General features: G+C 40.2%; 3 long non-coding RNA genes across 10 annotated transcripts; 2 read left to right on the forward strand and 1 right to left on the reverse strand.

Annotated features, from left to right (window-relative positions):
• The first annotated feature begins 205 nt into the window (after nt 1-205).
• LOC149129010 (uncharacterized) lies at nt 206-9185 on the forward strand. Its single transcript, XR_016240588.1, has 2 exons — nt 206-414; nt 5180-9185. It is a non-coding gene; the product is annotated as an uncharacterized LOC149129010 (long non-coding RNA).
• Nucleotides 5818-15008, reverse strand: LOC149129011 (uncharacterized). 8 transcript variants are annotated; one of them, XR_016240584.1, is made up of 5 exons: nt 14869-15008; nt 11212-12359; nt 9781-9861; nt 8123-8194; nt 5818-6160 (listed from the first exon to the last, which is right to left on the reverse strand). It is a non-coding gene; the product is annotated as an uncharacterized LOC149129011 (long non-coding RNA). The 8 variants fall into 8 exon arrangements; XR_016240580.1 differs by lacking the exon at nt 8123-8194 and adding an exon at nt 9048-9103; XR_016240585.1 differs by lacking the exon at nt 9781-9861 and adding an exon at nt 9905-9950.
• Nucleotides 10608-14870, forward strand: LOC149129012 (uncharacterized). Its single transcript, XR_016240589.1, has 2 exons — nt 10608-10808; nt 13031-14870. It is a non-coding gene; the product is annotated as an uncharacterized LOC149129012 (long non-coding RNA).
• Nucleotides 15009-15557: the final 549 nt, after the last annotated feature.

Genomic DNA, 15557 nt, shown 5'->3' on the forward strand with positions numbered 1-15557 from the left:
CCAAGCTTTTTAGCCCATTTCACACACCTGCTTATACCCACTGATCCACTGACTTGTACGAGTTAAGGCAGCTGGTGTATATATATATATATACAAACATATATGCTGTGTGTAGCATCGTGTGAAAGAGGGAGGCTAGTATATATTATATAAAAAAAACTTTAAGGCGCTGCTCCAGCATGGCCGCAGTCTAATGAATGAAACAAGTAAAAGAAAGAAAGGAACATGAGAAAAAAAAGCCCATACATTTCGTACGTATACCTGCGGCTAAAGACACGCAGCTAGCTTTACTGATTGAGTGTGACAAGGGACGGATTGATGTCTAGCAAGATATATTTAAACGAAGTCTATGAAAAGCATTCGACAATCCAGAATCGACCCACCCTCTCTGATCGAAGTAACCAAGTCTCGAAGGTAAATTCTTCCATTTATTGTGAGATGATGGGGGGGGGGGGATTGGTTCGCAAAAGTTTTGCTTCGTCTCGACGTTTCCATGGAACCTTTGATTTCTTTGTAGGATGACAAGAAGATTCCGTCCAGATTCTCTGTTGTCGGCTGAATTCCTGATTGTTGTTTCTAAGTTATTTGGGGATGTAAGAGAGGTGCAATTGTATCCCCTAGACCGTCCCTGGTTTGTTTTCGATAAGCTTGGGTTCATTTCTGTGTATGTTTTTGGTTTATTTTCCTTCAGCAAGGGCTTATCCGATGCCTATTCTACGATGAACTGTGTTTCGTAGTTAATAAACAAATTGCTTTGTCTTTGCCAGCCTTGTAGCGAGTTTGTTTCTTCAGCTTCACAAGTTGTTTGCCGCAGTTTAAAGACACTTTCCAAGCGTTGACCATCTCAATGTTTCTTTAATTCGTTGTAGATTTCCTCATCTATGTTCTTCAATTTTTCTTCATTGCTCAGCGCTCTAAGCTTAAGCAGTTCTATTTCTGTCTTCATGTTTCCCAACTGTTAGTTTCTCCCATAATTGTCTTTGTTGGTCCTATTCGTTTGGAATACGTTTAATTTGGAGTTTATGAGGCAGAATTTAACCAGTGTTCATAAATTTCTGCCTTGTGGTTGTTTTTGATCATGTTCCAGAAAGAAAAGTTTCTGGCTTTAAGTTTTTCATTCTATATGTGTATAATGCGGTTTTTAATTGATAGTGGAGGGGGATGGGCTTCTATCTTGTGTATCATCTTTAGGTGGATTTTCATTTAAGCAATTATTATGTGGTAAAGAATGAAGAGTGGTGCATAATTTGGACAAATGTTGATTGAGCTGTTGCAGGGATTGTTCTTTCTCTTCTTTTACTCTTGTGTGGAGCGAGTGAGTTCATCAGTGTTGCTAATCAAAAGTCTCAAATTCGTGTTCATCTCTCTCAGTTCCTTAAGAGTCTCTTCGTCTCAAGAAGATTAAGTTTGTCCAAAGACACCTGGAAAAGGTTTAGTTTTTGAAAGCATTATATTTCGGTTGCCTACTTCCATGAGAGTTACCTTGTCTGTTGGAATACATTTTTAGATTACTGGCGTGTACAATACATGCTCACACATGTATGTATGTATATATATATATATATATATATATATATATATATATAGATATATCATCATCATCATCATCATAATCGTTTAACGTCTGCTTTCCATGCTAGCATGGGTTGGACGATTTGACTGAGGACTGGTGAAACCGGATGGCAACACCAGGCTCCAGCCTGATTTGGCAGAGTTTCTACAGCTGGATGCCCTTCCTAACGCCAACCACTCAGAGAGTGTAGTGGGTGCTTTTACGTGTCACCCGCACGAAAACGGCCACGCTCGAAATGGTGTCTTTTATGTGCCACCCGCACAAGCCAGTCCAGGGGCACTGGCAACGATCTCGCTCGAAAATCCTACAGGAGCCAGTCAGGCGGTACTGGCAACGGCCACGCTCAAAATGGTGCATCTCATGTGCCACCCGCACAAGAACCAGTCCAGGGGCACTGGCAACGATCTTACTTGGCTTGCCGGGTCTTCTCACGCACAGCACATTTCCAAAGGTCTCGGGCCGTAGTCATCGCCTCGGTGAGGCCCAATGTACGAAGGTCTTGCCTCACCACCTCAGCCCAGGTCTTCCTGGGCCTACCTCTTCCACGGGTTCCCTGAACTGTTAGGGTGTGGCACTTTTTCACGCAGCTATCCTCCTCCATTCTCACCACATGTCCATACCAGCGCAATCGTCTCTCTTGCACGCCACAACTGATGCTTCTAATGTTCAGCTTTTCTCTCAAGATACTTACACTCTGACGGGTATTCACATTGACATTACACATCCAACGGAGCATACTGGCTTCATTCCTTGCGAGCTTACGTATGTCCTCAGCAGTTACAGCCCATGTTTCACTGCCATGTAGCATGGTTGTTCGTATGCATGCGTCATACAGTCTGCCTTTTACTCTGAGTGAGAGTCCCTTTGTCGCCAGCAGGGGTAAGAGCTCTCTAAACTTTGCCCAGGCTATTCTTATTCTAGCAGCTACACTTTCAGCGCACCCACCCCCACTACTAACTTGGTCGCCCAGATAGCGGAAGCTATCGACTACCTCTAGTTTTTCACCCTGGAATGAGATAGAAGTTGTTTCCTGTTTGTTTGCAGTCTTTATTGCACCTGAACATCTGCCACAAACAAAAACTAACTTGCTAGTTAACCTGCCTTTGATGTTGCTGCACCTCTTATGTGTCCATAGCTTGCACCGGGTACATCTTATAGAGTTACTACCTACTCCTTTTCTACATACTGAGCAGGGCCATCTACCTGAAGGGGTTTGTGTTTCATCTACCTTCCTACTTATTAGGCCCTTCAATTCTAGACCTTGCTTCCACACCTGAAACTTCTCCTCTAGTTCTGATAGTGACTCCGCAATTAGGGCAAGGTCATCAGCATAGAGGAGCTCCCAGGGGCAACCTGTCTTGAACTCCTCTGTGATTGCCTGGAGGACTATGGTAAATAATAGGGGGCTGAGGACGGAACCTTGGTGGACCCCTACCTCTACCCGGAATTCATTGCTGTACTCATTTCCAACCCTCACCTTACTGGCAGCATCTCTGTACATGGCTCGCACAGCTCTCACTAACCATTCTTCTATCCCAAGTTTCCTCATTGACCACCAGATAAGGGATCGGGGGACCCTGTCAAAGGCTTTCTCCATGTCAACGAAAGCCAGGTACAGAGGTTTATCCTTAGCTAGGTATTTCTCCTGCAACTGTCTCACTAGAAATAAGGCATCAGTAGTGCTTTTACCTGGCACGAACCCAAACTGCATCTCATTTAATTGATTCGCTCCCTAATTAGTTGGGCTATGACCCTCTCTGTAACTTTCATAACCTGATCTAACAGCTTGATGCCTCTGTAATTATTTGTATCTAAAGCATCCCCTTTACCTTTGTAGCAGTTGATTATGATGCTGCTACACCAGTCATTGGGTATGACTCCTTCGTGTATCACCTGGTTCGTAATACGGGTGACTAGGCTATAGCCAACACTGCCAGATATTTTGAGCATCTCTGCAGTGATTCCTGATGGGCCGGGGGCTTTCCCGGTCTTCATACTCTTAATTGCTTTATCTACCCTGGTACTATCAACTCGGATAGCTGGTCCCTCTATTGGGTCGACATACGGCAGGCTCTCTTTCTCCCATTCATTCTCTTTATTAAGCAATCTATCGTAGTGGCATCTCCAGACCTCTTTCTTTGCAGCCTCATTTAGTGCAAGCGTACCATCATCCATGCGAACACATTTCTCTCCTACAACATCACTATTCTCTCTCCTACACTGTCTTGCAACACGAAATACCTCGAGTCTTTGGTCCTCACGGCGCAGAACATTGGCAAATCTTTCCTTATCTGCTTCCCCTCTGGCTAAATAAACCTGTCGCCTAGCCTCCCTTCTGGCACATTGGTACAATTCCCTGCTACCACCGTTCTTCCAGTCCTTCCAAGCCTGTTTCTTTTGTCTAATAGCCCTGTCTACCTCCTTGTTCCACCACCACGTTACTCTGGGTCGGGAGGGGACCTTACACCACCCACAAATCTGGTCGGTGGCTTTCAACAGGTTGTCCCGCAGAAATCTCCAATTGTCTTCCACGTTGTATGATGCTTTTTAGCCCATTTCACACACCTGCTGTAAAGCGGTTGGCATTTGGAAGGGCATCCAGCTGTAGAAACCTTGCCAAATCAATTTGAGCGTGGTGCAGCCTCTTAGCTTGCCAGTCCTCAGTCAAACCGTCCATGGGAAGCAGAATTAAATGATGATGCTTTATTCACAATTTTATAAACTTCTCTCTCACGCTTCCCCTCTTTTTCTCTCTTGTTCTTCACTTTTCCCTTCAACCAATCACATGAAGAAGGCATTACAGTCAGACGAAATAACTAAGGAATAAGACTGAGTTAAAAAGAATTCCACGTTTCACTCGCAGCCTCCCCGACTTCAGCCAATCACATGACAGCCTCACGAATGGACTGAGTAACGGAGGAAGAAGCAGAATTATTATAAGATTGAATTTTCGTTACCAGCCCGGCTGAAACTGGCTCTGGCTCCAACTACAAATGTTGTGTTGTTTTTAGAAGTTCTCAATTAAAATCTCCCACCATACCTTAGTCACGTTCTGTTCCTAAAACTGGCTGAATGATAACTGAGTTATTCAACACAGAGCATCTCGAAATAAATGCACCACTGGGAATGATGTATATTGGCTAATACTGGGTTGGGTACACAAGAAAGTTTTAATATAGAGTTGCACATATTAGTGGATGATCAGTTTGTAATTCTGGATCATTTCCTTGTATCCAGAATAATGTGGCTCCTGGCCTTGCCCGGTTCCATGGTGGTAATGTAAAAAGCATCCTGAACACTATTTATTTATTTACTTATATATTTATTCATTTATTTATTTATGTATTTATTAATTTATATATATATATTTTTTATTTATCTATATTTTTATTTATTTATTTATTTATATATATATATATATATTTATTTATTTATATGGTGTGGCTCCTGGCCTTGCCCAGTTGCTCCCAAGATGTCCAGCCGATGCCAGCAGACAAAATGGATGGTAAATGAGGATAGAATTTATCTATTTTGTATTGTTATTTTGTCTTTTTCGGGATTTGTGGTTTTATTGTCTAATCTTTTTTTCTTTTTTTTTCTTTGCAGCTTTTCCACATAGATGTTGGTATATATAACATTATACATTACATAAATGTGTATGTGCGTGTACAACATGTCCATATACGCATGCATATATACACAGACTGAGAGAAGAAGAGTTAGCTGCCTGCTTATATTTGTACTGATGATGTTATTGAAATTACAATAATTATTATTCTTATTAATCTCCCTTCCAACATTCTTGCCTCCTGTTTTCATTTCTTCCTTATTCCTCCTCTTCCTCCCCATCATACCACAACCTCTGACCCCTTGCTGCTTCTCCTTAACCATTTATAGACACGCTCGTGCACATAGACGTCATCTGCCAAATTTCTTTTCTGCTGTGGTGGCGGCAGTGCTGGTGTTGTCCTTTTCTCTCACTATCAGCTTGGTGTAATAATATTTTTCCTTCATAAATGGTAGCTGACCGCACCATACAGTAAGGTTTTAGCAAAGTTGTATTGGAATAATGGGGCTGGGGAGCGGGACATCTTTAAAAATGTGTGTGTGCATGCGTCTTTCTGTAAAAATATATACAAGTTGAGGGGGGGGGCCAAAGGTCATGTGCCAAGATTAAGACTCTAATATCTCTATTGCACATTTCAAAAACAACCCATTTATATTTAATTAGAAAGCAAAACAAATTAGCAAATGTCTGTAGCTTTTATTCTTCGTTGCATGAGGAATATCAACTCCCTGTGACAATGTGTGCACAAATTTCTTTGGACTTTTTTTCTTTTTAAAGCCTCTTTCTGACAGAGACATCTCAGTGGTGAGGGGTCCACTTTGCTATGTGTTGGGCACACCGTATTGCATGAACTTCTCGAACAAATTGACCGGCCGTTGTATGCGATGTTGCTTTTTCTCACGATGCTTTTGGTTGGAGATGTCCACAACTGTTCTGTTCTGTTTTGTTGCACCATCGCAACCAGACTGAAAAACAAGTCCAATGTGCTCCGGAATTGTCAAAGACGTGTTTCAGTTTTTCTAAAATGGAGTGAAATAAAATAATAATAATAATGATTTCTTGTTACTCTTATCAAACTCATTGGGCCCCAGGTTAAGCTAAACTCTCCTTATTCTCCCCACCAAAGTGAGGGAGTTTGTGTGTGCTCAATGTTTTCCCATTAGATAGTCTGGTAGGTCTGTTGTCCCTTCATTTAGTTCCTTAGCCATCATAACTGCCCCCGTTTCTCTCTCTCTCTGCCTCTTCAGTATGTATGTGTTGGGGGAGTCTGTAATGTCGTCATGGTTACTGTTTTTTTTTTTTCGTTTGTTTTTTCACCACCACAGCTTTACTATTAACAATATTTCAGCCGCATTTTTAAATCTGATAATTTCAGGGCAGGAAACTCATGATTGTCACCTCATCCCTCCCTCCCTCCTTATTTCTAATATCTTTCTAAATTCTGTTGCTACAACTACTTTGACGACGACGACCACCACCCACAAGTACTGCTACTACTACTACTACTGTCATGTCTCTGAATCGGCAGAGCGTCAGACAAAAGGTGCTTTATGGGTAGGTAAGTCTGTTTCCCTTGCTAGCTTTGAATCTGTCAAAATACAGGATGGGCCCAAAGTCACACACTGAGACCCCCCTCTCCCCCATATTTCAAAAACAGCACTTTATGGTTAATTACAACACAAAACTAATTAGGAAATGTCAACATCCTGATTACAAGGGTTCGAAACATTCACCATTTGCAGATTTTGTTATTGTTTGTTGTACAAGGAACAGAATTTCCTGCAGAGATCTTTGCACAGGTAGGGGAGGGGGCAACCATTGGTATTTGTCCTGCACACTGCATGTTGCATGGACTCTTTGCACTAATCAGGCGCAGGCTGTGTGGTAAAGAAGCTTGCTTTCCAACCACATGGTTCCTGGTTCAGTCCCACTGTGTGGCACTTTAAATAAGTGTCCACTAAGCCTCGGGCCAACCAAAGCCTTGCAAGTGGATTTGGTTGACAGAAACTGAAAGAAGCCCGTCGTGTGTATATATATATATATATATATATATGTGTGTATGTACATGTGAGTGTGTCTGTCTGTCCCTGCCACCATTGTTTGATAGCCGATGGTGTGTTTACGTCCCCCGTAACTTAGCAGTTTGGCAAAAGAGATAGAATAAGTACTAGGCTTAGAAAAAATAATTCCTAGAGTCAATTTGTTCGACTGAGAGGCAGTGCTCCAGCATGGCTGCAGTCATGTGACTGAAACAAATAAAACAATAATCGACCAACAGTGTTTCAATGTTACACAAAATAATAATGATGATTAATAGTAGTATAAGATGTTATATTTTCGTGTGTGACTTTTGGCCCACCCTGTACCCAGAAATATGACCACCACCACAAAAAATAATATTTTTTTTTGCTATTGAAGTATCGAACGGGGTAGACAACTCCAGATATGTTTTGCTCTTATTTGACCTCCGTGAATTACAGCTTGTTTTTGCCAGATGGTAAGATGCATCTGTATACACACACATGTACATACATGCTGCTGCATACAGATAGAGAGATTTGAGTGCACACGGAATTACATTGTGTGCATGGTGCGAGATACATAAATTCTGTGCACACATACTTCATTGCACATGTATATCTCTAGTCTTTAAACATATTTAAAGCTGTGGTCATGCTGGGGCACCACCGTTGCCTGTGCTACACTATTATTTGGAACCTCCTCTGATAGGTGGCATTTGGTCAATGAGAGAGTCTGATCACTGCTGCTCTCACCTGCCGTGAAGTAGTCTCATCTGGAACCCTTGGCAGGAAGAGACCCCGTTTTGTGTGTATATCTAAATGTATATGTATAAATCTTGTGTGATCTTAGTTATTGTCTGGTTGCTTGAGGAGGTCAATAACACTGAAACCTATCCAAGGTTGTCCCCCCACTATTGCAATTTATTTTAATTTCTAAACCTTCTTTCTCATTTAATTTACCTTTGTTGGGTTCGTTCTCTTCAAATGAACCTTCATACTTAATTACTTCTTCTCTCGTTATGGATGTAACTTCTGTAATAAAAGTCAGTGGTAGTTTTAACTCTGGGGCAGTGTTCCAACCATGGCCATCTCGTCTTAGAGGGGAATATCTAGCATTTTAATCTATTGTTTTTTTTTTCATTCTTTATTCAAAGCAATTAGAACGGAAGGGTTGATTGGTCACTATATCTATCGAGGGAGAGGTTAGTAGTTGTGGTGGGAGTAGTGTGAAGCACAGCAGAAGCTGTTGTAACCATTAACAACTTGGATCATTACCATAGTAACTGGTTGTGGTGGTAGTAACAGCAGTTTGGGTTAGTGGATGTCTAAGTGCACCTTAGTAAGTGGTTGATGGAAGGTGACAGCAGAAGCAACTAGTGGTCAAGGGTCCTTTTTCTTCTTCCTCCCAATCACTCCCCCCTTCTATCATGTATACATACCTCTTCCTTCATCATTTCAATTTCAACTCTATTTTGAGAGGGGAAAAAAAAAAAAGTATTGACCCTCCCACTTACAGTGTTTGTCTTTTTTATTTGACTGGTGGGTCCACCTGCTGTGTGGTCCTGATCCCTTTCGTCTTTGGACAAAAGGATTCTAGCTGTAGTGAATTATTTTGACTGTGGCCATGTTGGAGCAAATCAACCCTGGGACTTCTGAAGCCTAGTACTTATTATTCTATTGGTCTCTTGTTAAACTGCTAAGTTATGGGGGACGTAAACACACCAACATTGGTTGTCAAGCGATGGGAAAGTGTCTTCTACTTATAGCCTCAGGCCAATCAAGACCTGGAGGAAGCCTGTCGTATCTATGTGTATGTTTGGTTGCCAAGCGATGGTGGAGAGACAATGTTGGTATGTTTAGCAAAAAGAGACGGTACTAGACTTACAAAGTGTATGTCCTGGGGTCGAATTGGTTTGACTGAGCATGGCTGCAGTCAATTGACTGAAAACAAATAAAAGAATGTCTACATAGTCTTTTTTATCATCGAAAATATGTTTTTCTCGAATAAAAAAAATCATTTAAAGATGTTTTTTGTTGAATAAATAAAATAAAAACCACAAAAATTATGCAAAGAAGAAGAATCGACTGCAACAGGAAGAAGAAAACAAGTCTTAATCCAGAAAATCCCATCGGGGGACGCGCGGAAGGTAATAATGTCAAATCGATAATGTTTATAGTATAACCAATAGGTGAGGAGTAGCTAAAAACAAAAAAAACGACGCCATTATAAGGCCCCCCCCTTAAAAATTTTTCCGGGTTTTGACACTTTAGCGACATCAAATCTCGAAAATCTTCTGGAGAAAATCTGGGGAATCGATGTCGCTAAAGTGTCAAAATTTTCTAAGTTTTGACACTTTAGCGACATCGATTCCCCAGATTTCCTCCAGAAGATTTTCGAGATTTGATGTCGCTAAAGTGTCAAAACCCGGAAAAATTTTTAAGGGGGGGGCCTTATAATGGCGTCGTTTTTTTTGTTTTTTAAACATACTCCTCCCGTATTTTTCGATTTTCTGGTTATCGGAAAGACACCGGGTTTCCTACACATTTTTTATTATTTTTATTTTTATTTCCAGCTAATTAAATAATATTTTTAATTACGATAATTAAATAAATGTTACATTTTGGAAATGCTTCGCTTAGGGAACAATTGGATCTTGTCGCGTTGGTTTCAAGGGAGGTAACTCTCTGCAATTTCCATTCTGTTTGGTGGTCAAGAGATAAATAAAATAAAACTATATCTACGTTGTGATTTCGAATCCTGGCTTTGTCAGCTTTATTTTTCAAGTTTCTACAACATTTAAGTATGATAATTTAGTGTCTACAATGTCTAGTAATGTATGTGTATATATTATGAATCTAGTAAGGTGTGTGTACATATTATGAATCGAGTAACGTGTGTGCATATATTATGAATCGAGTTATGTATGTATATATTATGAATCTAGTAATGTATGTGCTTGTGTGTATATATTATGAATCTAGTAATGTATGTGTATATATTATGAATCGAATAATGTGTGTATATATTATGAATCAAGTAATGTGTGTGTGTATATATTATGAATCGAGTAATGTATGTATATTATGAACCTAGTAATGTATGTGTATATATTATGAATTGAGTAATGTATGTGCTTGTGTGTATATATTATGAATCTAGTAATGTGTGTGTGTGTGTGTGTAAATATTATGAATCGAGTAATGTATATGCTTGTGTGTATATATTATAAATCTCGTAGTGTATGTATATTATGAATCTAGTAAGGTGTGTGTGTATTATGAATGGAGTAATGTATGTATGTGTATATATTATGAATCGAGTAATGTATGTACTTGTGTGTATATATTATGAATCGAGTAATGTGTGTGTGTATATATATTATGAATCGAGTAATGTATGTATGTGTATATATTATGAATCTAGTAATGTATGTGCTTGTGTGTATATATTTGTCAGCTTTATTTTTCAAGGTCAATAAAACAGTATGAAGCGAAAGTGACATATCGATTACAATTCAATCAACAGAAAATTAGCATGCAAGTGGCTCAGTACTCCGCAGACACGTCTTCTTCACGTAATTTACAAAGAAATACAATGTGACAAGGCCGGTCCCTTTGAATTACAGGTGTAAGTGATTTTTGCCAGGTAAGTGGACTGGGGCACGGTGAAATTAATGTTTAAGTGGCTGTGTATTCCACAGACGTGTTCCCTGTGAACGGTTTTCGTCGAACGAATCAAACTTAATAAATTATCGAAAATAAAATAAAATGTCTGGTCCTGGGGTTGTAAACAAGTGATGGCGGATACAAATACTGACTGAAACCGGTCAAAGAAATAAGACAGAGAAAGAAATAAAGACCGTAAGGAGTGGATTTGGTAGGCGGAAACTGAAAGAAGCCCGTTGTATATATGTATGTGTGTGTATATGTTTGTGTGTCTGTTTGTCCCCACCTCCCAACATCGCTTGACAACCGATGCTGGTGTGTTTACGTCGACGTAAATTAGCGCTTTCGGCAAAAGAGACCGATAGAATAAGTACCAGGCTTACAAAGAGTAAGTCCTGCGGTCGATTTGACCGACTATAAAGGCGGTGCTCCAGCTTGGACGCAGTCAAAAGGACTGAAACAAGGAAAAGAGTAATTTTAACGAGTTCCTACCGCCATTACAAACACCAGCGCCATCTATCTGTAACGTCTCTATTTTACTCTGGCTTCTCCGAGTTACTTCCCTTTGTTTCTCTGCGATCAGAATCTTTATTTCGCTGGACGAATGTGTTTTAGCTTCTAAGATCCTTCTGGGACCGATTATTAATTAACAGACGAACATTGAGGGGTCAATGTAATTAACTACCCCCGCCCATGCGTATAATTGAAAGGATTACGAACATTATTATTATTTTTAAAGGCAGAATCGTTAGCACGCCGGAGAAAGTGCTTAACGGTGTTCAGTCCGTCTTTACGTTCTGAGTTCAAATTCCGCCGATGTCGACTGTTCCTTTCAACCTATAAGGGTTAGGGTAATTAAAACGCTAGGGGGTCAACATAATCGACTAGTCCCTTCCCTCAAAATATGTAGGTGTGTTTGTGTGTCTGTGTTTGTCCCCCCACCATCGCTTGACAATCGATGCTGGTGTGGTTACGTCCCCGTAACTTAGTGGTTTCGGCAAAAGAGAATAAGTATTAGGCTTACAAAGAATAAGTCCTGGGGTCGGTTTACTCGACTATAAAGGCGGTGCTCCAGCATGGCCGCAGTCAAATGAGTGAAACAAGCAAAGGGAGCTGGCTGAGTCGTTAGCACGTGTGGGCGAAATGTTTGGCAGCCGTTCGTTTGTCTTTATGTTTCGAGTTCAATTTCCAGAGGCCTCTCGTTCTTTCGGGGGTCGATAAAATAGGTGCCAGTTGACCACTGGAGTCCATGTAACCAACTAGTCCAACATTTTAGGCGTTCTACCCCCACAAGCCACATTCCTAGCGCTCCCCACCCCCATCTAACCATTACAAACATGCATACAATTCGTATAAATTAATTAAAGAAACTGTCCCTGTCAGATGACCGCACAGACCTATTATGGGGCCAACTGACCCCATAATGGTTTCTGTCAAATGATGTAAGATTAAAAGAAAAAATTCCTGAGGTTGATTCATTTGGTTGTAGAATTCTTCAAGGTGGTACTCCAGCATGGCCACGGGCTCGTGCCTAAAACAAGTGAAAGATAAAAGAAATATAGATTTCTAAGTGTCCGGAGATGCCTGTTCGTGGAATTGCAGTCTTACTTTCGGCTAATTACTCTTAATTGATTTAATTAAAATATATGTTCAGTAATTTCCTTAATTAAGATTTAAACAAACATTAAATAATTTAATGAGTAACAATATTATTATTATAGGTTGTGTGTGAGTAAAAGATGGGATGGTCACAACTGGAACGTCTGACTGGATCAGGAGTGACCTGGGGCTAAAGAACGACTACAGCCACTAATACTAACTGCTACGCTGTACATCAGATAATGTAGTTCTAGATACACTATGCCTGAATATAAGGTGGGGTGGTCACGACTGGAACACGTTTAATCGTAGGTCTGCCTGGATCAGGACTGACCTGGGGCTAAACAACACCTATAGCCACTAATACTAACTACTATACTATACATTAAGATAATGTAGTCCTAGATACACTATGCCTGAATATAAGGTGGGGTGGTCACGACTGGAACATGTTTAATCGTAGGTCTGCCTGGATCAGGACTGACCTGGGGTGAAATAACAATAATTAATTAAAGAATACAATTAATTAATGAAATGAATCTTTCTGTTTCATCACTGTGTACTTTAAATTAATTAAAATGTTTCCGTTAATTATAATTACAGTAATCTTCACCATTTGGCCTCAGTTCAGTGACCTGGCAACATTTCTAGCACCCTGGACAAAATGCTTGGCTGCAGCCATGCTGGAGCACCACATTCAAAGGTTGAACCATTCAAGTCAAACCTGGCAGTGTTTTATTTTTAAAGTTCAGTTCTTATTCTATCAGTTTTCTTCTGCCAAACCACTAAGTGATGGGGCCATAAACACACCAACACCGGCTGTGAAGTGGTGGCGGAGGACAAACACAGATGCAAAGAGAATCTGGAACTCGACTGAGGAAAGAAAACTCCGAATGACCCATCCTTGATTTCTTTGTATCATCTCTCTGGATGTTTTGCGTTCTTGTCCCTTTTTTGTATTTTACATATATATATATAATAATACAAAGGATATATATGCATGTATACACACATATATGTACATACTCACATTTACATGTGTATAGAGATGCATATCAGGGTACAGGACGTTAGAACAATGAACTACAGACAACGGAACGAACACATAAGAAAACAGAAAGCCACTTGGAATTATTCCTTCGTCAGCTGCCTCTATTCTAACTAGACGTTTCGAAGATATGGAGCCTGGTGTAGCCATCTGGTTTCACCAGTCCTCAGTCAAATCGTCCAACCCATGCTAGCATGGAAAGCGGACGTTAAACGACGATGATGGTGATTCACAAAAAGTATGGGGGTTTAGTTTACAGGTGATTTAAATGATTAGGTACACTAGATAAGTACTGTAACGGATTACTAGGGCTCCAGGGGTTATAGCCGGGACGGTATTTATGGACTCATTGCAGATTTCCAATGCATCGGATACATAACTTTTAAACCGGACACTAAACATTAAGGCAAGGCAAACATTTCAAGACATATACAATATTATTATTACAGGAAGAAATTCAAAATCTATATAAGATACAAATAAGGAAATAATTTTATTCTCAAATGCAGGATAAACGCTCGGCAATAGAGAAAGACTTTGACGTTTCGAGCCTACGCTCTTCAACTAAAATAAAATATATATATATATATATATATATATATATATATATATATATATATATATATATACACATACAAACTCCACAGGCTTTTTTCAGTGTCCGTCAACCAAATCCACTCACCAGGCTTTGGTTGGCCGAGGGCTATAGTAGAAGACACTTGCCCAAGGTGGCATGCAGTGGGACTGAACCCAGGACCATGTGGTTGGTCAGCAGGCTACGTACCACACAGCCACTCCTGCACCTATACATATGTATGTAGTTTATAGATTAGAGACAGGTAGTCTCAACATAGAATACACTTCATAGTGTTCAAGAGATTTCAACTTGAGCAGGAAGAGGAGTAAATGTAAGGAGAAGCAAGTTAGACATGTTGGTATACAAAAAATATACACATGTATGCAGATAAAAAGGTCCGACTTACACAGAATATAAATGGTATCAGGAATTAAAGGGGTTGACTAAGAGCTTTGAGAATCCAGCAGTTGTTTGTGGAGGAGGGGCTTGGTGGTCCAAAATAATGATTGTAACTTGATTCCATCATTGGGTAACACCAGCCTCTGTCTTCAGGGAAGAATTTTACATTTGGGGTGTTGACAGAATGCACTGTGCTTTTTTATTAACCACAAGGGGCCACAAAGAGGGGACAAACAAAGTATGTGGGGACATATAACATATGAAAAATGAATTTATACAAATGAGGATGAGACGTCCACCCTGGCCCCACTGCAGGGTGGTTATGTCTTTACAATTAATTTCATCGTTTATTGTCTATTTACAATTATATCCATTTTTTTTTCAAACAATTTTTTTCTCAATAAATTTTTGACTTACCATTTGATTGTCATGTTGTATTTCATCGTATTCTGGGGGGACGAGGTTCATTTTTCTCCTCTGGCCCCAATGGGGTTTACTTCCAATGGAAACGATTCTTCATCTGATGATGATGATGACGACTGAGGAGACAACCCATCAAGGAGTGGGGCGACTCCTTTACTGAAACTGAAAAGAAAAATGAGAAGCAAAAAAAAAAAAAAAACCCCAAAAAGTACTTTTTACAAATAAATAAAAGTGACAGGTGGTGGTGGGAATAAGGGACAGCAGGGGAGACCCTAATATGTCTCCCTTCCCCTGTCTGGAAAAATTTGCCAGAAGAGAAATTCATCATAAGACAATTCATTGTGACCATATTATCTTTTATTTGTTTTGGTTCATTAGACTGTGGCCCTGCTGGAGCAGCGCCTTTAGTTGAACGAAGCGACCCCAGGACTTATTCTTTGTAAGCCTAGTACTTGTTCTATCAGTCTCTTTTGCCGAAACGCTAAGTTACGGGGATGCAAACACACCAGCATCGGTTGTCAAGCGATGGTGGAGGGACAAACAGACACGCATATATATATATATATATATATATATATACATACACAACAGGCTTCATTCAGTTTCCATCAACCAAATCCACTCACAAAGGCTTTGGTCGGCTTAAGGCTATAGCAGAAGACTCATGCCCAAGGTGCCATGCA

This window comes from Octopus bimaculoides, unplaced genomic scaffold (assembly GCF_046866305.1).
Source record: "Octopus bimaculoides isolate indiv1 unplaced genomic scaffold, ASM4686630v1 contig209, whole genome shotgun sequence".
Lineage (NCBI taxonomy): Eukaryota > Metazoa > Mollusca > Cephalopoda > Octopoda > Octopodidae > Octopus > Octopus bimaculoides.